The sequence below is a fragment of the Bombus pascuorum genome, chromosome 4, assembly GCF_905332965.1.
Source record: "Bombus pascuorum chromosome 4, iyBomPasc1.1, whole genome shotgun sequence".
NCBI classification, from domain to species: domain Eukaryota; kingdom Metazoa; phylum Arthropoda; class Insecta; order Hymenoptera; family Apidae; genus Bombus; species Bombus pascuorum.
In genome coordinates, this window is record NC_083491.1 from 12,833,632 (window position 1) to 12,857,998 (window position 24,367).

Genomic DNA, 24,367 nt, shown 5'->3' on the forward strand with positions numbered 1-24,367 from the left:
GAATCATTTGTATCTTTTTAAACGAAAGTAGGGTTACGTCGAGAACAAGAATTTTAAGTAATTGAATTTAAACTGAATTAAAACTTGAAAATTTCATATGAAATAAGTAAGACGAGAAAAAATCCGATTATTATAAAATCACTTCTTTTGTCTTTTAACTTTCAACGGTATCTGTTATTCCCTACAACAACATAGTGACTTGCAACATAGTGAACCGAAAGATATGCGCATAAATCATATTTTGCAGAATTTTTGCTACAAACGTGACGATGATCGCGAATGAACTCTTGTTTCATGCAAATGAAATTCGAATATTTATAAAAATACTGTTACTCTTATGTTACTGTTAAAAGATAGAAAATATCGCCGCCGAAAGGATTCGAACAGCTATGGTTCTAAGAACGAACAATCATCAGCATTAATTCTAACAGCAATGAATTACATTTTTTAAAATATTTCAAGCCTTCGTAGCAACATTAAGATATTTCATTATAATACTTCGTTACGTGTTAAAATCGTTCACAATTTCATACATGTATGTATATATATTACATTCGTAATAAAGTACTGTATTTTAACAGACATGGTAACGTTAACGCTTTAATCTTTTAGCAGTATTACAGAAGTCTTTTAGCAGTATTTTCACTAATAAACGTACTAATAAGGGGCGCTGAAAAAAAAAACAAAGCAGTAGCCAGAAGGGCTACAAAGATTCGATCGTCTTCCACTCTATATAAACCCGATCAACACGCCGAGAGTGGAACTGAATGTTCTTGTTTCGCAACGCTAATTTACTACTAATATTTATGAAGCAAAAAATTCTCAAAATCAAACGCGAAGAGTGCTTTGTTATATCTGCAATATCAATTAATCTATCATTAAAATAAAAAAAAAGAAAAGTCTGAAAATTCCCGAAACTTGAGACGCAACACTAATAAATTTAAATCTACGCACTCGTATTTAAACAATACGCAACACTAATAGCGAGGGATCGTACTGCAACCATTTAGGAGGTTGCTGATGAACGATCACACTTGCACAGCTCTTGCAGCTGTATCGTGTGATCCAGGAACAGTGTCCGACAAATGCAGTCGGAGGGTTTGGGTATTTTGTAAACGCAACTCTACTTAACAAAACGCGTTCATTCGTTGTCGCAACGCTAAAGGGAAAAATAAGTAGAACTCGCGATGGAACAATATCGCAATGCTAACTCTTAAAGTGAATTTAATGAAAATAATTATTTAATATATGAAAAAGCTATTTTAAATATTCTGGTATTGCTACTTGCAATACTATAAAATAAAGTGAACACTTTTATAATCTAATTTTAAACAATAGAAAACAGGAAAAATTCTAAAATTTGCAAAAGGCAATCGCGATATCGTAATTCGCAACTCTAAAGCAAACGCGATTATCATTTTATCGTAACTCTAATTCAAACCGTAATCATATTCTCGCCACACTAATGCAAAGCCGCGATGTTATTTCGCAACTCTAATACAACCCGCAATTAATTTATCGCAACACTAATAAGAAAAATCACGAGTGGAGGGCTGACATATCGCAGTGCAACCATTTAGGAGGTTGCCGATGAACGATCACACTTGCACAGCTCTTGCAGCTGTATCGTGTGATCCAGGAACAGTGTCCGACAAATGCAGTCGGAGGGTTTGGGCATTTTATAAACGCAACTCTACTTAAGAAAACGCGATCATTCGTTATCGCAACGCTAACAGGAAAAATTAGTAGAACTCGCGATGAAACAATATCGCAACGCTAACTTTTAAACTGAATTTAATAAAAATTACTACTTAAAATATGAAAAATATTCTGGTATTGCTACTTGCAATATTATAAAAGTAATTGAAAAATAACATTTTTATAATCTCATTCTAAACAATAGAAAACAGGATAAATTCTGATACGTATAGTTCTATAGGAAATTCTAAAAATTCATAATAAAAATTGCAAAAGGCAATCGCGATATCGTAATTCGCAACTCTAAAGCAAACGCGATTATCATTTTATCGCAATTCTAATTCAAACCGTAATCATTCTCTCGCGACACTAATAAAAAGCCGCGATGTTATTTCGCTACTCTAACACAACCCGTAATTAATCTGTCGCGACACTAATAAGACAAATCGCGATTTGCCCAATGGGACGATGGACCGATACATACATCGGCCAAAAAAGCAAAAACTACTACTACTACTACTACTACTACTACTACAAATACTAAAAGCGAGCATAGTGACAAAGTAGTAACAATAATGACTTCCCATGCTCTGGATGACCCAGAGGATGGGGAGCCATTAGTAGTTGCCCTCTTGAGTGGCAGTTTGCCGGGCCTCTTCGGCTTATAGCCTCTTCTTTCTTCGGGCGCAATGCCCGCTGAAACTTAAATCTAAGCTCGAGTCTTCTAAATCGCAAACAAAAAAAAAAACTTGAAAATAAAAATATAAACCGCGGAAGCTGATTGAAGTGCACATGGACTGACCAACGATCACAGCGGTGATCGTTGCTCACTCGCATGTGCGTGCTCGAGCAATAAACGTTCGTTCGCCCACTCGCGACCGCGACCGCGAAATTCGAAAAATCGATAGGAAAAACCAGAGACGAGAGCATGCTCTACTCGTGCCGGTTTCACCGTCGATTTTTCAAATAAATTTCCAGAAACAGGTTGGTCACACGAAAACGTGCCTACCCGACCAGAGACTGTGCCAACCTGCCCGGCCCTACCTACTTATAATTAACAGACATACCAGAAAGTATACTACCTATCCTACCTAGCGCTATATTTAAAAAATGGCAAAACAGGCACACCAACACACCCGCTCCACGGTTCTCACACAAACGCCCGGGTGCAAAGGTCCTACACTAGAGAGGACGTCCCGGGACGCCTCCGACACCCGAGCTTAACACAACATGCATACTCTAAGGTACGTACCGTTTTCCTGAAATCGACTGACGAAGGCTAGTGACCATTGCGTAAAACGTGATAAACACGTCTGAGGAAATGATATCGTTAAAATAAATGTAAGTAAACTTGGAATTATAATTGTAATTTATGGCAATATTAAAAGCGTGGTTGCAGTTAATCGCGTGGATGATATTATCAGAAATTATGATTGTATCGAGACGTAAATTGAATCGATATATGTCTCGACATTTTTAGTATTTGAGATTGTAACGAATGAGAAAAAACGACGCAATTCCACGGCCTAACAACACACATACATAATGTGGAAAATACGTCGTGCACGATACACTAACGCGTCGTCAGTCGCTGAGAAATTATTACATTACTTAATTCTAGATCATCGTGCCCAATGTCTTTCTCCCATTCAAGTAGCACCTGGGCACGTGAATGAGATCCTGACAATGGGCACGGAAGGGGTTAAACCTGAAAATCCTGATCTAAAAAGATGATTAGTTTATGTAATTTTTATTTAACGGACTAACGTTCTTTGATTTTATATTTTACTACTTCGTTTCTGATTAAATCTACTTTATTAATTTAATAGTAACTAAGTAACTCTACTTTATTAATTTAACAAATTAGAGCAAAATTTTAATATTGCAAAAAAGGTAGCGTTAATTGAAAAGGATTGAGGCTCGATCAAATGGAATTATTAACTCTAAATGTATTATTAAAAAAGAAATAATCTCAGGCGATCTTTTTATCAAAGCATATATTCGAAAGTGCAGAAGCAGTGTTCAAAATTATTGCTTTGATTCAAAAATCTGCCTCTCGCGATGTGCCTTCTTGCACGTAAAATATCACACATTCTTGTACGGAAAAAATGAATTTTAACTCATATTTTAAATTCTAGCCAAAGTGAAATAAACGAACGTGATTTAATATTGTCACGATCGATTCATTGCTAAAAATCAAGTATATTTATGTCATACAGGTATATTCGTGTAGATATTTGCCATTTGAAAATATTCATACGGAATATTAACATGCATATTTATAAGTAACACGAATATATTCTCGAGTGTATATGTTTAATCTAATTATTAAAAAACTAATTATTATAATCGCGCTGTGCAAGAAGACCTATCCTAAATTAATAAATTTGAAAAAAGAATGTTACTACTCACGGGTATGAAGAATACCCGCGGTCACTATGCTCGCAAAAAATTCTACGTAATACAACCAGTCACTCGTGCCGATTCGGACCTTTCATCCTACGACATGATTGAGTGACCGGAGGAACAGAAACGCATGCGACTCACCGTTCGAAGCGGAGAAACAGAGGACGAATATCATCAGGAACTGTGTAGGGTCCAGTGGTGGAAATGGAGGTGGCGAAGAATCTGTTACAGAACAAAACACGATGAGTGATTGCTGATTATTTAAAAGGTTGGAGATAATGAAAAATGAAAGTTTATTAACTGTAGTAACTTTAGTAATAATAAAGATTGAAGTACTAATAAACTTTGGTAAGTATAAAAACTGAAACTCTAATATGAAAGTAAAAAATCTAGAAATTAAGAATCTAATGATTTCTGAAATACGTTAGTCATTTGTTTCATAATTCGGTATTAAGACTTTAACACTTATTTTATTTTAATGAAAGAATTACCCCAGAAGATTCTAATCTGCCAAATTTTCAATCAAATTGTATTTCTTAATTAATAGTGATCAAAGAAAAATATACAGAATAGACATAATTGAAGTACGATATGTAAAGATACTTACATTCCTGGCTTTTGAGCTACTGTTAGAAGATTCCCAAAGAAGGTAAAGAAGTTGAAGCAGTGGTATGTCTATAACCAAACATAAGATATCATTAATATCGTTAATACATAATAACAAACTCGAAACTTTACCAATAATTAAGAATATACTCTAATAGGTATGTAAATTGGGACTCTAATATAAAAGTTTGAGAACAAAACATTCAATGATTTTTTATGTGTATCGGACAGTTTTATTGTACTTTGATGTTAAGACTTTTTGTTTCAATTAAGGAGGACATTTACAGCTTTCTAAATTATCAATCATGTTTATTTTATAATTAACAGTATTTCAAACAAAATATACTAAATAGAACAAATTGAAATACAATATATAACACTACTTACATTCTTGAGCTCCTGGAGAGGCTTTATCCTCTTGAGGGAGGCACTGACTCTAATACCGAAAACGAATATTCAACAAAATAAATATATAAAAAAAGAAAAATAAATGACTACGTTACCGCGACCGCTTAAATTATGATCGGCGAACAAGAACTCTAATAGCGCGTACAAATTTGATTGATAAAATTCTATTATTTTCGCGTATGATTATTCGATCGAATTTGATCAAGACTATCGTGATTTTAAAATATTAAAAAGAAGCTATTACGTAGCAAACACTGACTCTACAACCGCATTGCGCGCGGTCACAAATATTCCCTGAAAATAAAGCAGTTTAGGGGTGGGGATGGGGGGGTGGAAAAGAAGCGAAATGTCGTTTCGACAATTTTCTTCTTTTCCCTATCGAACGTTTATTTAGAAAATACTGCTATTTTTTACATTTAAAAATTACTATTGAGAAATATCAGGACAAGTATGACAATATTAGTTGAAAATTGTGAGATATTTCTCGATCGCTAACAAATGCTTACGAATATCGTGAATGCAATGCAATCGCTTTCAAGAATTATACTGTTCGCAATTAGAATATGTACTGTGAATTTTCGTTATTAGAATACGAAATATACATTCCACTAATACACTATACTCGCGAGTTATAAATATTGGAAAATATTTGTAAGAATTCAAAAGTTTGCCACTAAATATACTTAAGGAATACTTGACAAACGCACGCGAAATCTTGTTTCGAAATATTTAAATCTAACTGTTACCAAGTTGCAAGTTTATGACGTTAGCAGTAGCAAATTCACATAATACAACAAAAGAAATTGAATTTCATAAGTGATTTATTGAGATATAACTCAATTTGAAATAATAAGACAATTCGTTAAAAATTCGTTTGAAATAAGAGAATGATTTCATAAATCGGAAATAGAACAATAATTTATTTAATCGAAGCTATTGACACAGCATATATAATTCTGCGTCTTGCGAAAGAAACATTCGAGTCATTGTACTAAACTGTTTAATATTCTCCAACATCACTATAATAATCTTCCCTTAAAAATGAAAAAATAAAAAGAAGCTCGGACAAAGAGACAATGAAAGACAAATCGCGACTCGTTCGTTCGCGATCTTTTGAAAGAATCAATGGATTCACGCGACGCACTCCCGTGCACAAAATAATCGCAAGACTCAGTGGCAAAGAAGAATCGATTTTTATATTTCATTACAAGTCAGATAAGTATCATTGTACAGAATGAACTCAGAATGGATTTGAGAGTCAAGACATATCCCACGTTGTCCCACGTCGTCCCACGTTGTCCCGCGTTCTCCCACATTGTCCCACGTTGTCCCACGTTGTCCCACGTTGTCCCACGTTGTCCCACGTTGTCCCACGTTGTCCCACGTTGTCCCACGTTGTCCCACGTTGTCCAACGTTGTCCAACGTTGTCCCACGTTGTCCCACGTTGTCCCACGTTGTCCCACGTTGTCCCACGTTGTCCCACGTTGTCCCACGTTGTCCCACGTTCTCCCACGTTGCCCCACGTTGTCCCACGTTGTCCAACGACGTCCCACGATGTCCCCCGGTGCCCCCGCGGGGGGGTATTAGTCCAGTCTAGATCACCCAAACTATTTTGGATGATCAAGACCAGACTATATTCAAGTAGTTTTTAGCTTGATATCGTTTTTCAAATAATAATACTAATATTTAAGATAGTAGTTGGTGTATTATTATTTGGAAAACGATACCAATTACCGGGACCCACCACGAGGAGGTAACTACGCTCGGGTCCCATTTACATAAACAGTTTTTAAGCATTGGAAGCAGAGAAGTCAAATTATTTTAGAACAAAGAAGTATCGTGTATTGAAATTTATTAATTAGAATGGTTGTAGTACGTGGATTTGCATAATCATACTTGAATATTGAACTTATCATCAAAGAAACGAAACCATGCAAGATACCAATTGTAGTGCGTATGGATGAATTGTAAGTTGTCGCTGCTTTCGATTAAATTGCACTTGCTTCCTTCATTCCACGAATACGGTGCTGTTTCCTTGATTTTGAGCAGACATGGAAAATTACATCCCATCCATAGACACTCAATAGGTACACTCTGCGTTACCATTGTTTTTATATGAAATAGTGAAATGAGAAATTATATACTATATTTAAAATTAAAAAATAATGCTATATAGAAATCAAATCGCACTTCAGGGACTTGAAAGATTTCGTAAATATTAAATAAAACGAAATAAATCATTAATTTACTCACAACGAATTGATGGTATTCATTTAAATCAACGAATATAGAGTTGCTTCCAATTAATGGTACAACTGTTATAAATTAAGAGCATAATTACTTTGAATTAATGGGCGGATATGGTTATAAATTATTGGTATAATTGTTAAGAACTAATGGAGTAATTGTTTTAGATTAGTGGCTTAAATATTAGAAATTCATGGCTTACCTGTATAAAATAACAGTTTAAATGCTATAAATTAATAGTTTAAATGTTGTAAATTAATAGCTTAAATTCATAAAATAACAGTTTAAATGTTGTAAATAATAGCTTAAATGTTGTAAATTAATAGCTTAAATGTTGTAAATTAATAGCATAAATGTAGTAAATTAATAGCATAAATGATATATATTAGTAGCTTAAATGTTATAAATTAATGGTTTAGATGTTGTAAATTAATAGCTTAAACCTTATAAATTAATAGTTTAAATGTTATAAATTAATGACTTAAATGCTATATATTAATGGCTTAAATGTTATTAATTAATTATTTAAGTGTTGTAAATTAATGGCATAGACGTTACAAATTACTAGTTGCAATGTTATTGTTTGGCTTTTTCTTTATTTACCTTATATTCAAATTCTTCTTCGACGTTCACTCTTCGGGAGTTCAAGCACCAAAGAACTCGCGCGCGACTTGCGTGTTCCTTATATAACTTGACAAGGTGTGGGGGGGGGATGTTAATCAAACGATGTTAATCAAGAGCGACGAGATTTATATTTTTCGCTCCAAGATGGATATGTATCCTTGTACGGAATGAGCTTACAATGCACCTAACATAGGTATCTATCTTATGATTAATTAAGGCTAAAACGCACGCATCCCACATTGTCCCACGTTGTCCCACGTCGTCCAACGACGTCCCACGGTGTCCCACGGTGCAGTCCAGTCTAAATCATCCAAAATTCTTTTCGCGGCTTTTGGTGACCCAAACTGGACTGGTGCGTAGTTCTTAGCTTGGTATCGTTTTCCAAAGGTTAATCAACTGATTAATTTTTGGAAAACGATGCCAATTACCAGGTCTCACCACGTGGAGGTGACTACGCACGAGACCCGCCCATGATTTATTTAACATTATGCATTGGTCTCGACGTTCAACCTGTTGGCACGAATGTCGAGTTCTGACTCTACGTGATCATGGGCCTGCGTAAAGAGATAGCTGTTTCGTAGCCTAACTGCGAAACATATATCTCCAACGCAGCGGTTACACGAATCTTTACAAACGTAAAACAAAGATTACACGACGCAATATCTATCTCCCACACAACGCAACATGTATCTCCCACACAACGCAACATGTATCTCACACACAACGATTACATCGATCGGTACAAACATCGTACAATAATTCGCAACCCTATCGGGAACATTCCGTATCAAAGATACATTTGTCTAACTTGGAACGAATGAAAAGAAATGAGGCTGCTATGGAAAAGGAGCCCCAACAATCAGAGGATGAAAGAAAAACCGCGGATCGCCCGGATCGAAAGTAATCGCGATCTCTCGAAGGAACTAACAAACCTACGTGACGTACCCCCGTGCACCAGATAACCCTAAGCTTCGATGGAAGCTCAAGCATTGACCTTCGCTCGATTCCTGACACGTCGTTTGGATCTTATCAAGGTCGATGGCACTTACCGATGATACCAGTGACCAGCAAATGGGCCTGCGATTTAACACACTCCAACTGAACATGTTGAACTCGGGGAGGGACCGCTGAACCGAATTACGAAGGCAAAGCCCCAACAGGACAGTGGGGTCCACCCCCACGGGTTCGATCAGAATTACGGAGGACGTGAAATGCAGGTCCCTGTCCAAGTACCGAAGTACCAATCGGACAGCATTGCGGACCTGCGACTCAATCGTCAACAGTTTCACAGGTATCACCAGCGTGATGACAACGCCCGTGATTCGAGGCGAACGACGAGCAGTCGTCGAGACAAAAGTTGTCCTTGGGCGACCTACGAATCCAAAGAGTTGTCCAGTGCACGTTGACCCGCACGTACCCGGGATACGCTCGAGCGAGTACGCCACGCCGCAGTTTGAAAGAACTGAGCGATCGCGAACAGATAAATCGCGGGAACAATTTTTCCAATGTGGTAAGTGAGGGGATCAAGAGCGACGAGATTTATATTTTTCGTTCCAAGATGGATAAGTATCTTTGTACGGAATGAGCTTGCAATGCACATAACATAGGTATCTATCTTATGATTAATTAAGGCTAAAACGCACGCATCCCACGGTGTCCTATGGTGTCCCACGATGTCCCACGATGTCCCCCGGTGCCCCCGCGGGGGGGTATTAGTCCAGTCTAGATCACCCAAACTATTTTGGATGATCAAGACCAGACTATATTCAAGTAGTTTTTAGCTTGATATCGTTTTTCAAATAATAATACTAATATTTAAGATAGTAGTTGGTGTATTATTATTTGGAAAACGATACCAATTACCGGGACCCACCACGAGGAGGTAACTACGCTCGGGTCCCATTTACATAAACAGTTTTTAAGCATTGGAAGCAGAGAAGTCAAATTATTTTAGAACAAAGAAGTATCGTGTATTGAAATTTATTAATTAGAATGGTTGTAGTACGTGGATTTGCATAATCATACTTGAATATTGAACTTATCATCAAAGAAACGAAACCATGCAAGATACCAATTGTAGTGCGTATGGATGAATTGTAAGTTGTCGCTGCTTTCGATTAAATTGCACTTGCTTCCTTCATTCCACGAATACGGTGCTGTTTCCTTGATTTTGAGCAGACATGGAAAATTACATCCCATCCATAGACACTCAATAGGTACACTCTGCGTTACCATTGTTTTTATATGAAATAGTGAAATGAGAAATTATATACTATATTTAAAATTAAAAAATAATGCTATATAGAAATCAAATCGCACTTCAGGGACTTGAAAGATTTCGTAAATATTAAATAAAACGAAATAAATCATTAATTTACTCACAACGAATTGATGGTATTCATTTAAATCAACGAATATAGAGTTGCTTCCAATTAATGGTACAACTGTTATAAATTAAGAGCATAATTACTTTGAATTAATGGGCGGATATGGTTATAAATTATTGGTATAATTGTTAAGAACTAATGGAGTAATTGTTTTAGATTAGTGGCTTAAATATTAGAAATTCATGGCTTACCTGTATAAAATAACAGTTTAAATGCTATAAATTAATAGTTTAAATGTTGTAAATTAATAGCTTAAATTCATAAAATAACAGTTTAAATGTTGTAAATAATAGCTTAAATGTTGTAAATTAATAGCTTAAATGTTGTAAATTAATAGCATAAATGTAGTAAATTAATAGCATAAATGATATATATTAGTAGCTTAAATGTTATAAATTAATGGTTTAGATGTTGTAAATTAATAGCTTAAACCTTATAAATTAATAGTTTAAATGTTATAAATTAATGACTTAAATGCTATATATTAATGGCTTAAATGTTATTAATTAATTATTTAAGTGTTGTAAATTAATGGCATAGACGTTACAAATTACTAGTTGCAATGTTATTGTTTGGCTTTTTCTTTATTTACCTTATATTCAAATTCTTCTTCGACGTTCACTCTTCGGGAGTTCAAGCACCAAAGAACTCGCGCGCGACTTGCGTGTTCCTTATATAACTTGACAAGGTGTGGGGGGGGGATGTTAATCAAACGATGTTAATCAAGAGCGACGAGATTTATATTTTTCGCTCCAAGATGGATATGTATCCTTGTACGGAATGAGCTTACAATGCACCTAACATAGGTATCTATCTTATGATTAATTAAGGCTAAAACGCACGCATCCCACATTGTCCCACGTTGTCCCACGTCGTCCAACGACGTCCCACGGTGTCCCACGGTGCAGTCCAGTCTAAATCATCCAAAATTCTTTTCGCGGCTTTTGGTGACCCAAACTGGACTGGTGCGTAGTTCTTAGCTTGGTATCGTTTTCCAAAGGTTAATCAACTGATTAATTTTTGGAAAACGATGCCAATTACCAGGTCTCACCACGTGGAGGTGACTACGCACGAGACCCGCCCATGATTTATTTAACATTATGCATTGGTCTCGACGTTCAACCTGTTGGCACGAATGTCGAGTTCTGACTCTACGTGATCATGGGCCTGCGTAAAGAGATAGCTGTTTCGTAGCCTAACTGCGAAACATATATCTCCAACGCAGCGGTTACACGAATCTTTACAAACGTAAAACAAAGATTACACGACGCAATATCTATCTCCCACACAACGCAACATGTATCTCCCACACAACGCAACATGTATCTCACACACAACGATTACATCGATCGGTACAAACATCGTACAATAATTCGCAACCCTATCGGGAACATTCCGTATCAAAGATACATTTGTCTAACTTGGAACGAATGAAAAGAAATGAGGCTGCTATGGAAAAGGAGCCCCAACAATCAGAGGATGAAAGAAAAACCGCGGATCGCCCGGATCGAAAGTAATCGCGATCTCTCGAAGGAACTAACAAACCTACGTGACGTACCCCCGTGCACCAGATAACCCTAAGCTTCGATGGAAGCTCAAGCATTGACCTTCGCTCGATTCCTGACACGTCGTTTGGATCTTATCAAGGTCGATGGCACTTACCGATGATACCAGTGACCAGCAAATGGGCCTGCGATTTAACACACTCCAACTGAACATGTTGAACTCGGGGAGGGACCGCTGAACCGAATTACGAAGGCAAAGCCCCAACAGGACAGTGGGGTCCACCCCCACGGGTTCGATCAGAATTACGGAGGACGTGAAATGCAGGTCCCTGTCCAAGTACCGAAGTACCAATCGGACAGCATTGCGGACCTGCGACTCAATCGTCAACAGTTTCACAGGTATCACCAGCGTGATGACAACGCCCGTGATTCGAGGCGAACGACGAGCAGTCGTCGAGACAAAAGTTGTCCTTGGGCGACCTACGAATCCAAAGAGTTGTCCAGTGCACGTTGACCCGCACGTACCCGGGATACGCTCGAGCGAGTACGCCACGCCGCAGTTTGAAAGAACTGAGCGATCGCGAACAGATAAATCGCGGGAACAATTTTTCCAATGTGGTAAGTGAGGGGATCAAGAGCGACGAGATTTATATTTTTCGTTCCAAGATGGATAAGTATCTTTGTACGGAATGAGCTTGCAATGCACATAACATAGGTATCTATCTTATGATTAATTAAGGCTAAAACGCACGCATCCCACGGTGTCCTATGGTGTCCCACGATGTCCCACGATGTCCCCCGGTGCCCCCGCGGGGGGGTATTAGTCCAGTCTAGATCACCCAAACTATTTTGGATGATCAAGACCAGACTATATTCAAGTAGTTTTTAGCTTGATATCGTTTTTCAAATAATAATACTAATATTTAAGATAGTAGTTGGTGTATTATTATTTGGAAAACGATACCAATTACCGGGACCCACCACGAGGAGGTAACTACGCTCGGGTCCCATTTACATAAACAGTTTTTAAGCATTGGAAGCAGAGAAGTCAAATTATTTTAGAACAAAGAAGTATCGTGTATTGAAATTTATTAATTAGAATGGTTGTAGTACGTGGATTTGCATAATCATACTTGAATATTGAACTTATCATCAAAGAAACGAAACCATGCAAGATACCAATTGTAGTGCGTATGGATGAATTGTAAGTTGTCGCTGCTTTCGATTAAATTGCACTTGCTTCCTTCATTCCACGAATACGGTGCTGTTTCCTTGATTTTGAGCAGACATGGAAAATTACATCCCATCCATAGACACTCAATAGGTACACTCTGCGTTACCATTGTTTTTATATGAAATAGTGAAATGAGAAATTATATACTATATTTAAAATTAAAAAATAATGCTATATAGAAATCAAATCGCACTTCAGGGACTTGAAAGATTTCGTAAATATTAAATAAAACGAAATAAATCATTAATTTACTCACAACGAATTGATGGTATTCATTTAAATCAACGAATATAGAGTTGCTTCCAATTAATGGTACAACTGTTATAAATTAAGAGCATAATTACTTTGAATTAATGGGAGGATATGGTTATAAATTATTGGTATAATTGTTAAGAACTAATGGAGTAATTGTTTTAGATTAATGGCTTAAATATTAGAAATTCATGGCTTACCTGTATAAAATAACAGTTTAAATGCTATAAATTAATAGTTTAAATGTTGTAAATTAATAGCTTAAATTCATAAAATAACAGTTTAAATGTTGTAAATAATAGCTTAAATGTTGTAAATTAATAGCTTAAATGTTGTAAATTAATAGCATAAATGTAGTAAATTAATAGCATAAATGATATATATTAGTAGCTTAAATGTTATAAATTAATGGTTTAGATGTTGTAAATTAATAGCTTAAACCTTATAAATTAATAGTTTAAATGTTATAAATTAATGACTTAAATGCTATATATTAATGGCTTAAATGTTATTAATTAATTATTTAAGTGTTGTAAATTAATGGCATAGACGTTACAAATTACTAGTTGCAATGTTATTGTTTGGCTTTTTCTTTATTTACCTTATATTCAAATTCTTCTTCGACGTTCACTCTTCGGGAGTTCAAGCACCAAAGAACTCGCGCGCGACTTGCGTGTTCCTTATATAACTTGACAAGGTGTGGGGAGGGGGGATGTTAATCAAACGATGTTAATCAAGAGCGACGAGATTTATATTTTTCGCTCCAAGATGGATATGTATCCTTGTACGGAATGAGCTTACAATGCACCTAACATAGGTATCTATCTTATGATTAATTAAGGCTAAAACGCACGCATCCCACATTGTCCCACGTTGTCCCACGTCGTCCAACGACGTCCCACGGTGTCCCACGGTGCAGTCCAGTCTAAATCATCCAAAATTCTATTCGCGGTTTTTGGTGACCCAAACTGGACTGGTGCGTAGTTCTTAGCTTGGTATCGTTTTCCAAAGGTTAATCAACTGATTAATTTTTGGAAAACGATGCCAATTACCAGGTCTCACCACGTGGAGGTGACTACGCACGAGACCCGCCCATGATTTATTTAACATTATGCATTGGTCTCGACGTTCAACCTGTTGGCACGAATGTCGAGTTCTGACTCTACGTGATCATGGGCCTGCGTAAAGAGATAGCTGTTTCGTAGCCTAACTGCGAAACATATATCTCCAACGCAGCGGTTACACGAATCTTTACAAACGTAAAACAAAGATTACACGACGCAATATCTATCTCCCACACAACGCAACATGTATCTCCCACACAACGCAACATGTATCTCACACACAACGATTACATCGATCGGTACAAACATCGTACAATAATTCGCAACCCTATCGGGAACATTCCGATTCAAAGATACATTTGTCTAACTTGGAACGAATGAAAAGAAATGAGGCTGCTATGGAAAAGGAGCCCCAACAATCAGAAGATGAAAGAAAAACCGCGGATCGCCCGGATCGAAAGTAATCACGATCTCTCGAAGGAACTAACAAACCTACGTGACGTACCCCCGTGCACCAGATAACCCTAAGCTTCGATGGAAGCTCAAGCATTGACCTTCGCTCGATTCCTGACACGTCGTTTGGATCTTATCAAGGTCGATGGCACTTACCGATGATACCAGTGACCAGCAAATGGGCCTGCGATTTAACACACTCCAACTGAACATGTTGAACTCGGGGAGGGACCGCTGAACCGAATTACGAAGGCAAAGCCCCAACAGGACAGTGGGGTCCACCCCCACGGGTTCGATCAGAATTACGGAGGACGTGAAATGCAGGTCCCTGTCCAAGTACCGAAGTACCAATCGGGCAGCATTGCGGACCCGCGACTCATTCGCCAACAGATTTACAAGTATCACCAGCGTGATCACGGTCGATGGTACTTAACGATGATACCAGTCACCAGCAAATGGGCCTGCGATTTAACACACTCCAACGGAACATGTTGAACTCTGGGAGGGACCGCTGAACAGTATTACAAAGGCAAGGCCCCAATAGCACAGTGGGGTCCACCCCCACGGGTTCGATCAGAATTACGGAGGACGTGAAATGCAGGTTCCTGTTCAAGTACCGAAGTACCAATCGGACAGCATTGCGGACCCGCGACTCAATCGTCAACAGATTTATAAGTATCACCAGCGTGATCACGGTCGGTGGCACTTAACGATGATACCAGTGACCATCAAATGGGCCTGCGATTTAACACACTCCAACGGAACATGTTGAACTCTGGGAGGGACCGCTGAACAGTATTACAAAGGCAAGGCCCCAACAGCACAGTGGGGTCCACCCCCACGGGTTCGATCAGAATTACGGAGGACGTGAAATGCAGGTCCCTGTCCAAGTACCGAAGTACCAATCGGGCAGCATTGCGGACCCGCGACTCATTCGTCAACAGATTTACAAGTATCACCAGCGTGATCACGGTCGATGGTACTTAACGATGATACCAGTGACCAGCAAATGGGCCTGCGATTTAACACACTCCAACGGAACATGTTGAACTCGGGGAGGGACCGCTGAACCGAATTACGAAGGCAAAGCCCCAACAGGACAGTGGGGTCCACCCCCACGGGTTCGATCAGAATTACGGAGGACGTGAAATGCAGGTCCCTGTCCAAGTACCGAAGTACCAATCGGGCAGCATTGCGGACCCGCGACTCATTCGCCAACAGATTTACAAGTATCACCAGCGTGATGACAACGCCCGTGATTCGAGGCGAACGACGAGCAGTCGTCGAGACAAAAGTTGTCCTTGGGCGACCTACGAATCCAAAGAGTTGTCCAGTGCACGTTGACCCGCACGTACCCGGGATACGCTCGAGCGAGTACGCCACGCCGCAGTTTGAAAGAACTGAGCGATCGCGAACAGATAAATCGCGGGAACAATTTTTCCAATGTGGTAAGTGAGGGGATCAAGAGCGACGAGATTTATATTTTTCGTTCCAAGATGGATAAGTATCTTTGTACGGAATGAGCTTGCAATGCACATAACATAGGTATCTATCTTATGATTAATTAAGGCTAAAAAGGCACGCATCCCACGGTGTCCTATGGTGTCGCACGATGACCCACGATGTCCCACGATGTCCCACGATGTCCCTCGGGGTCCAACGTCGTCCCACGGTGTCCAACGTCGTCCCACCGTCGTCCCACGTCGTCCCACCGTCGTCCCACGTAGACCCACCGTCGTCCCACGTCGTCCCACCATCGTCCCACGTCGTCCCACGTCGTGCCACGGGGTCCAACGTCGTCCCACGGGGTCCCACGGGGTCCCACGTCGTCCCACGGGGTCCAACGTCGTCCCACGGTGTCCAACGTCGTTCCACCGTCGTCCCACGTCGTCCCACCGTCGTCCCACGTAGACCCACCGTCGTCCCACGTCGTCCCACCGTCGTCCCACGTCGTCCCACGTCGTGCCACGGGGTCCAACGTCGTCCCACGGGGTCCCACGGGGTCCCACGTCGTCCCACGGGGTCCTACGACGTCCCACGGGGTCCCACGTCGTCCCACGGGGTCCCACGTCGTCCCACGGGGTCCCACGTCGTCCCACAGGGTCCCACGTCGTCCCACGGGGTCCCACGGGGTCCCACGTCGTCCCACGTCGTCTCACGTCGTCCCACGTCGTCCCACGTTGTCCCACGTTGTCCAACGATGTCCAACGACGTCCAACGATGTCTAACGATGTCCAACGATGTCCAACGATGTCCAACGATGTCCCACGGTGTCCAACGATGTCGAACGATGTCCAACGATGTCCAACGATGTCCCACGGTGTCGCACGTTGCAGTCCAGTCTAGATCATCCAAAATTCTTTTCACGGCTTTTGGAGATCCACTCTAGACCGACGTTGTCCAGCGTTGTCCACCGTCGTCCAAACATGTCCAGCGGTGTCCAACGGTGTCTGACGGCGTTCCGCGGCGCAGTCCATATTAGATCACCCAATATTCTCTTCGTAGCTTTTGATGATCCAAATTGCACTGTATTAGCGTAGTTCTTAGCTTGGTATCGAATTATTGTACAATGTCTGTGCTGATCGATGTAATCGTTTCCCAAAAGTTAATCAACTGATTAATCTGCGAAAGTTATTACATCGATCAGTACAAATATTGTACAATAATTCGCATCCATACTGGCAGCATTCAGTAACAAAGATACATTTATCTAACTTGGATCGAGAGAAGGAAAATGAAAATACCGATACTGCATATACAATTTAGAATCTTGCAAAATGGACATACAACTCGTTGTGCTAAACTTTTGAAGATATCGAAAGTTATAAATTGTGACGATGCCGTAATATACTTCTCTTAATAATGTGATATCAAGAACAATCAGACTATGAAAGAAAAATCATTTGGGACTCTAGCATATATATTTAATATGCTATGAGACGTTGAAATATGTAACTGAAATGTATTCTCTGTAAATTAATAAATCTGAAACAAACTCATTTACTGAATTTGATACATATAAAAGAAACAGGCATCTTTAAAACGAGAACATTTTATATATGAAAAATAAACTACTAATAATGGTCAATTATAGATCAAATTACTATTGATTAAATTTTAGCAAATATAGAGAATCATTTGTATCTTTTTAAACGAAAGTAGGGTTACGTCGAGAACAAGAATTTTAAGTAATTGAATTTAAACTGAATTAAAACTTGAAAATTTCATATGAAATAAGTAAGACGAGAAAAAATCCGATTATTATAAAATCACTTCTTTTGTCTTTTAACTTTCAACGGTATCTGTTATTCCCTACAACAACATAGTGACTTGCAACATAGTGAACCGAAAGATATGCGCATAAATCATATTTTGCAGAATTTTTGCTACAAACGTGACGATGATCGCGAATGAACTCTTGTTTCATGCAAATGAAATTCGAATATTTATAAAAATACTGTTACTCTTATGTTACTGTTAAAAGATAGAAAATATCGCCGCCGAAAGGATTCGAACAGCTATGGTTCTAAGAACGAACAATCATCAGCATTAATTCTAACAGCAATGAATTACATTTTTTAAAATATTTCAAGCCTTCGTAGCAACATTAAGATATTTCATTATAATACTTCGTTACGTGTTAAAATCGTTCACAATTTCATACATGTATGTATATATATTACATTCGTAATAAAGTACTGTATTTTAACAGACATGGTAACGTTAACGCTTTAATCTTTTAGCAGTATTACAGAAGTCTTTTAGCAGTATTTTCACTAATAAACGTACTAATAAGGGGCGCTGAAAAAAAAAACAAAGCAGTAGCCAGAAGGGCTACAAAGATTCGATCGTCTTCCACTCTATATAAACCCGATCAACACGCCGAGAGTGGAACTGAATGTTCTTGTTTCGCAACGCTAATTTACTACTAATATTTATGAAGCAAAAAATTCTCAAAATCAAACGCGAAGAGTGCTTTGTTATATCTGCAATATCAATTAATCTATCATTAAAATAAAAAAAAAGAAAAGTCTGAAAATTCCCGAAACTTGAGACGCAACACTAATAAATTTAAATCTACGCACTCGTATTTAAACAATACGCAACACTAATAGCGAGGGATCGTACTGCAACCATTTAGGAGGTTGCTGATGAACGATCACACTTGCACAGCTCTTGCAGCTGTATCGTGTGATCCAGGAACAGTGTCCGACAAATGCAGTCGGAGGGTTTGGGTATTTTGTAAACGCAACTCTACTTAACAAAACGCGTTCATTCGTTGTCGCAACGCTAAAGGGAAAAATAAGTAGAACTCGCGATGGAACAATATCGCAATGCTAACTCTTAAAGTGAATTTAATGAAAATAATTATTTAATATATGAAAAAGCTATTTTAAATATTCTGGTATTGCTACTTGCAATACTATAAAATAAAGTGAACACTTTTATAATCTAATTTTAAACAATAGAAAACAGGAAAAATTCTAAAATTTGCAAAAGGCAATCGCGATATCGTAATTCGCAACTCTAAAGCAAACGCGATTATCATTTTATCGTAACTCTAATTCAAACCGTAATCATATTCTCGCCACACTAATGCAAAGCCGCGATGTTATTTCGCAACTCTAATACAACCCGCAATTAATTTATCGCAACACTAATAAGAAAAATCACGAGTGGAGGGCTGACATATCGCAGTGCAACCATTTAGGAGGTTGCCGATGAACGATCACACTTGCACAGCTCTTGCAGCTGTATCGTGTGATCCAGGAACAGTGTCCGACAAATGCAGTCGGAGGGTTTGGGCATTTTATAAACGCAACTCTACTTAAGAAAACGCGATCATTCGTTATCGCAACGCTAACAGGAAAAATTAGTAGAACTCGCGATGAAACAATATCGCAACGCTAACTTTTAAACTGAATTTAATAAAAATTACTACTTAAAATATGAAAAATATTCTGGTATTGCTACTTGCAATATTATAAAAGTAATTGAAAAATAACATTTTTATAATCTCATTCTAAACAATAGAAAACAGGATAAATTCTGATACGTATAGTTCTATAGGAAATTCTAAAAATTCATAATAAAAATTGCAAAAGGCAATCGCGATATCGTAATTCGCAACTCTAAAGCAAACGCGATTATCATTTTATCGCAATTCTAATTCAAACCGTAATCATTCTCTCGCGACACTAATAAAAAGCCGCGATGTTATTTCGCTACTCTAACACAACCCGTAATTAATCTGTCGCGACACTAATAAGACAAATCGCGATTTGCCCAATGGGACGATGGACCGATACATACATCGGCCAAAAAAGCAAAAACTACTACTACTACTACTACTACTACTACTACAAATACTAAAAGCGAGCATAGTGACAAAGTAGTAACAATAATGACTTCCCATGCTCTGGATGACCCAGAGGATGGGGAGCCATTAGTAGTTGCCCTCTTGAGTGGCAGTTTGCCGGGCCTCTTCGGCTTATAGCCTCTTCTTTCTTCGGGCGCAATGCCCGCTGAAACTTAAATCTAAGCTCGAGTCTTCTAAATCGCAAACAAAAAAAAAAACTTGAAAATAAAAATATAAACCGCGGAAGCTGATTGAAGTGCACATGGACTGACCAACGATCACAGCGGTGATCGTTGCTCACTCGCATGTGCGTGCTCGAGCAATAAACGTTCGTTCGCCCACTCGCGACCGCGACCGCGAAATTCGAAAAATCGATAGGAAAAACCAGAGACGAGAGCATGCTCTACTCGTGCCGGTTTCACCGTCGATTTTTCAAATAAATTTCCAGAAACAGGTTGGTCACACGAAAACGTGCCTACCCGACCAGAGACTGTGCCAACCTGCCCGGCCCTACCTACTTATAATTAACAGACATACCAGAAAGTATACTACCTATCCTACCTAGCGCTATATTTAAAAAATGGCAAAACAGGCACACCAACACACCCGCTCCACGGTTCTCACACAAACGCCCGGGTGCAAAGGTCCTACACTAGAGAGGACGTCCCGGGACGCCTCCGACACCCGAGCTTAACACAACATGCATACTCTAAGGTACGTACCGTTTTCCTGAAATCGACTGACGAAGGCTAGTGACCATTGCGTAAAACGTGATAAACACGTCTGAGGAAATGATATCGTTAAAATAAATGTAAGTAAACTTGGAATTATAATTGTAATTTATGGCAATATTAAAAGCGTGGTTGCAGTTAATCGCGTGGATGATATTATCAGAAATTATGATTGTATCGAGACGTAAATTGAATCGATATATGTCTCGACATTTTTAGTATTTGAGATTGTAACGAATGAGAAAAAACGACGCAATTCCACGGCCTAACAACACACATACATAATGTGGAAAATACGTCGTGCACGATACACTAACGCGTCGTCAGTCGCTGAGAAATTATTACATTACTTAATTCTAGATCATCGTGCCCAATGTCTTTCTCCCATTCAAGTAGCACCTGGGCACGTGAATGAGATCCTGACAATGGGCACGGAAGGGGTTAAACCTGAAAATCCTGATCTAAAAAGATGATTAGTTTATGTAATTTTTATTTAACGGACTAACGTTCTTTGATTTTATATTTTACTACTTCGTTTCTGATTAAATCTACTTTATTAATTTAATAGTAACTAAGTAACTCTACTTTATTAATTTAACAAATTAGAGCAAAATTTTAATATTGCAAAAAAGGTAGCGTTAATTGAAAAGGATTGAGGCTCGATCAAATGGAATTATTAACTCTAAATGTATTATTAAAAAAGAAATAATCTCAGGCGATCTTTTTATCAAAGCATATATTCGAAAGTGCAGAAGCAGTGTTCAAAATTATTGCTTTGATTCAAAAATCTGCCTCTCGCGATGTGCCTTCTTGCACGTAAAATATCACACATTCTTGTACGGAAAAAATGAATTTTAACTCATATTTTAAATTCTAGCCAAAGTGAAATAAACGAACGTGATTTAATATTGTCACGATCGATTCATTGCTAAAAATCAAGTATATTTATGTCATACAGGTATATTCGTGTAGATATTTGCCATTTGAAAATATTCATACGGAATATTAACATGCATATTTATAAGTAACACGAATATATTCTCGAGTGTATATGTTTAATCTAATTATTAAAAAACTAATTATTATAATCGCGCTGTGCAAGAAGACCTATCCTAAATTAATAAATTTGAAAAAAGAATGTTACTACTCACGGGTATGAAGAATACCCGCGGTCACTATGCTCGCAAAAAATTCTACGTAATACAACCAGTCACTCGTGCCGATTCGGACCTTTCATCCTACGACATGATTGAGTGACCGGAGGAACAGAAACGCATGCGACTCACCGTTCGAAGCGGAGAAACAGAGGACGAATATCATCAGGAACTGTGTAGGGTCCAGTGGTGGAAATGGAGGTGGCGAAGAATCTGTTACAGAACAAAACACGATGAGTGATTGCTGATTATTTAAAAGGTTGGAGATAATGAAAAATGAAAGTTTATTAACTGTAGTAACTTTAGTAATAATAAAGATTGAAGTACTAATAAACTTTGGTAAGTATAAAAACTGAAACTCTAATATGAAAGTAAAAAATCTAGAAATTAAGAATCTAATGATTTCTGAAATACGTTAGTCATTTGTTTCATAATTCGGTATTAAGACTTTAACACTTATTTTATTTTAATGAAAGAATTACCCCAGAAGATTCTAATCTGCCAAATTTTCAATCAAATTGTATTTCTTAATTAATAGTGATCAAAGAAAAATATACAGAATAGACATAATTGAAGTACGATATGTAAAGATACTTACATTCCTGGCTTTTGAGCTACTGTTAGAAGATTCCCAAAGAAGGTAAAGAAGTTGAAGCAGTGGTATGTCTATAACCAAACATAAGATATCATTAATATCGTTAATACATAATAACAAACTCGAAACTTTACCAATAATTAAGAATATACTCTAATAGGTATGTAAATTGGGACTCTAATATAAAAGTTTGAGAACAAAACATTCAATGATTTTTTATGTGTATCGGACAGTTTTATTGTACTTTGATGTTAAGACTTTTTGTTTCAATTAAGGAGGACATTTACAGCTTTCTAAATTATCAATCATGTTTATTTTATAATTAACAGTATTTCAAACAAAATATACTAAATAGAACAAATTGAAATACAATATATAACACTACTTACATTCTTGAGCTCCTGGAGAGGCTTTATCCTCTTGAGGGAGGCACTGACTCTAATACCGAAAACGAATATTCAACAAAATAAATATATAAAAAAAGAAAAATAAATGACTACGTTACCGCGACCGCTTAAATTATGATCGGCGAACAAGAACTCTAATAGCGCGTACAAATTTGATTGATAAAATTCTATTATTTTCGCGTATGATTATTCGATCGAATTTGATCAAGACTATCGTGATTTTAAAATATTAAAAAGAAGCTATTACGTAGCAAACACTGACTCTACAACCGCATTGCGCGCGGTCACAAATATTCCCTGAAAATAAAGCAGTTTAGGGGTGGGGATGGGGGGGTGGAAAAGAAGCGAAATGTCGTTTCGACAATTTTCTTCTTTTCCCTATCGAACGTTTATTTAGAAAATACTGCTATTTTTTACATTTAAAAATTACTATTGAGAAATATCAGGACAAGTATGACAATATTAGTTGAAAATTGTGAGATATTTCTCCATAGCGAACGAATGCTTACGAATACCGTGAATACAACGCAATCGTTTGCAAGAATTATACTCTTCGCTATTGGAATATATACTGTGAATTTTCGTTATTAGAATATAAAATGTTACAAATTAATGGTTCAATTGTTATAAATTAATGGCTTAAATGTTGTTAAATAATAGTTTAAATGTTGTTTATTAATAGCTTAAATGTTACAATTTAATAGCGCGAATGTTATAAGTTCATAATTTAATTCGTAAAAGTTAAATTTTCCGATCTTCACGGTACGATGATTGAAATGCAAATGACCTCGCGCGCGGGTTATGGATTGCTCACATACCCGTTGATATACCTTTGGAAAGGTGCCAACAGTCGATCAAACAGAAACAGTTTGCTAATGTCATAAATATGGTTTTTTTAAATGTTATAAATTAATGTTCCAAATGTTTTCTTAATTAATAGTTTAAATGTTGCTAACTATTGCTTTAAATGTTATAAGTTAATACATTTAATGTTGCAAATTAATGTTGTAAATTAATGTTTTAAATGTTAATATAATATAATAAATTAATAGTTTTGTTAAAGTAATACTATATAACGTTTTATTAAATGCAATGTTTATATAGAACAGAATAACTATTTTACATATAACATAATAACTTGAAGTATCAACTGTAGAATTGTGCTCTGTTCTCTTGTACATCTCAAACAGGAATGAATTTGTTTTATTGCACATTCATTCATTCAACACATATGCG

The 24,367-nt window shown here is 37.6% G+C and overlaps 1 long non-coding RNA gene across 2 annotated transcripts in view; it reads right to left on the bottom strand.

Annotated features, from left to right (window-relative positions):
- The window catches only part of LOC132906481 (uncharacterized), a 41,526-nt gene extending 24,246 nt beyond the window's left edge, over positions 1-17,280 (bottom strand). For both annotated transcript variants that reach the window (XR_009657989.1, XR_009657988.1), the window contains exons 1-3: positions 17,185-17,280; positions 11,249-11,334; positions 8,259-8,334 (exon numbers count right to left, since the gene is read on the bottom strand). This is a non-coding gene — a long non-coding RNA (uncharacterized LOC132906481). The remainder of the gene's footprint in view (positions 1-8,258; positions 8,335-11,248; positions 11,335-17,184) is intronic.
- Between the last annotated feature and the right edge of the window lie 7,087 nt (positions 17,281-24,367).